At 29.4% G+C, this 2,304-nt stretch overlaps 1 non-coding gene across 1 annotated transcript; it reads left to right on the top strand.

Annotated features, from left to right (window-relative positions):
- Nucleotides 1-261: 261 nt before the first annotated feature.
- Nucleotides 262-333, top strand: TRNAG-UCC (transfer RNA glycine (anticodon UCC)). The gene has a single exon. It is a non-coding gene; the product is annotated as a tRNA-Gly (tRNA).
- The last annotated feature ends 1,971 nt before the right edge of the window (nt 334-2,304 follow it).

The raw sequence follows: 2,304 nt of genomic DNA, 5'->3' as shown, positions 1-2,304 counted from the left end.
ATAAGCTTTATAGTGAGTGTGGATTTAATTTTAAAGTAGATCGTTATGAATAAATCTAAATATCAATGGTTATTAATTTGTCGTGACAGCGTTCGCTCTTTAGAGCGATTACTAAATTTTTTTCACATAAAATAGTATTTTGCCGTGACTCTACCTATCTATCTTGTGAGTATTTTGATGAACCACCTACTAAAGTACTAATATATTATGCAATGGTTTCACATAAATAAAGAAATAATTTATTTTATCTATAAAGAACAAGCGTTGGTGGTGTAATGGTCAGCATAGTTGCCTTCCAAGCAGTTGATCCGGGTTCGATTCCCGGCCAACGCACACTTTTGTTTTCATTGATTTTATTTTGATAATGATAAGGCTGATCTTTATTAATTTTCGACACGTTATACATCAGAAACTTGTACATTTTGTACATGTACACAATATAACAAAAACAAAAACGTATTCAATTAAAAATCTAACAACCACTCAACTTTTGATATCAAGTTGCGATTAAAATTGCCCTTTTAATTATTATTAATATCAAATTCCGAACAATTAAAAAACACCGCTATTTTACCAAAGAGACAACCCTACATAACTCCCCACAATTAAAACTACACAATTAAAGGCCACATTGTAATCTTAAATAAATATTTTTAACCCTCACAAGGTATAATATGTCCTGAATAAACGCGTGCGGGATTAAACGCATTAAAAGACTAACGCCTTGTCTATTTAGAACGTTTTTTACGAATACATTGCTTTCCATTGCTGCATTTGCTTGGAGTTTCTGGTACTATGCATTATGTTGCAGTTATAAACGAGCAATGTATATTGAACAAGTTATAGAATGCGTTTCCTTCAAAACTACAAATAAAGGGCACGCGATGCCAGGTGTACGGATTAAACTGTCCTTTGAATAGGGTTGTCAAATTAGTGATTTTTTTTAGGTATAAATATTTGTTTAGTCGAAAATAAAATTGAAATCGCATTATAATTTAAGGTGTAAGTATAGTCACAGATTAGAGAATAGTTACTTCGTGTATAGTGTATACTGTTATAATAGTAATAAGTATGTAGTAAATATTTGTTTTTTGTTGTATCTCGTTGAGGCATTCTTTATTTGTTGTTTTCATATTAAAATATTGAAACTGTGATATGTTCTACGCATATTAGTGATGCAGACCTTACGAATATCGTATATTATGTTTTGCGAATATGAAAGTAAGAAAAAAAAATTAATAAAAATTTACTGATTTCTAAAATAGGTACTATAAGATCGGATAAGGACGCGATTTACTGTGATGATAGTATATTTAAGTTATCGTTGTTTCATAAAACCGATTTTAAGTACAATAAAGAATTAAAAAATAAATAAAATACGAACAAATTGTTAAAACCTCTACTGCTTCTATAAAAAGTTTTAAAAAGGCACGCGTAAGCCAGGTGCATAGGATTATTATTGTATTCTTTTGTACGAGTAAAGTAGGGTGACTAATTGTAGCCATAATATAATTCTATATTTTGCTTATAACGCTCTTTCCGCATTCTTAAAATTCTGTCTTCATGGCAAAATTAATTTTATCATTAAGTTTCTACTGTTACTTGGGATCATTATAAGTTTAAAGTAGCCTTATTACCTATAATAGAATAGGTACCTACCGACGAAGGCGTGGGCATACCTAAATACTCTACATTTTTACATTTAATTCGCGAATTTACGATATAATGTATTTAAAAAATGCAAAATCCGAAAATATCTTAACATTTTTCAATTTTCTTCTCTCAGTTTACAATTTCCAAGGAAATCGAATCCAGTATCCTCGTAAAGCTCTAATCACTTAACTGTCAAATAACTCATCATAATATTATGTAAATATGTATGTATTTAAATTACGTGATTGACACTATGTTTGGATAATATCGGTGTTAAAATTTTATGTAATCATACCACACACATAGATTGTGATAGGATAGGAATGATTGACAAATATAAGTACATAAAGATTTTATACTTTTTGAAATTAAGATTTAAAAACCGTTGTATTAATTTAATTTTAAATTCTTACTTATATGTAAGTAAGTATGCTAAATATAAAGTTACAGCGTTGTCTTACGTCAAATCTACCAGAAAAATCTCATTACCATCGTGATACTTAAATAATAAGCAGCACATCAACAAAAACGAATGATACATACTCGTTCTTATCATTTTAACTTTTTAAACAAACACAAACGAAACAAAGCAACAGAAACACAAATTCTCAAGACAAATCCGCCACAGAATCCTTTTTTGACAGCTGAGGC

Source organism: Colias philodice, chromosome 22 (genome assembly GCF_061535455.1).
Source record: "Colias philodice isolate Cphi_HAF_F1 chromosome 22, ilColPhil1 Martin Lab GWU primary, whole genome shotgun sequence".
In the NCBI taxonomy this organism is placed as follows: Eukaryota; Metazoa; Arthropoda; class Insecta; order Lepidoptera; family Pieridae; genus Colias; species Colias philodice.
Note: the sequence above shows the minus strand (reverse complement) of the source record. Positions and strands in the feature narration are given on the sequence as shown.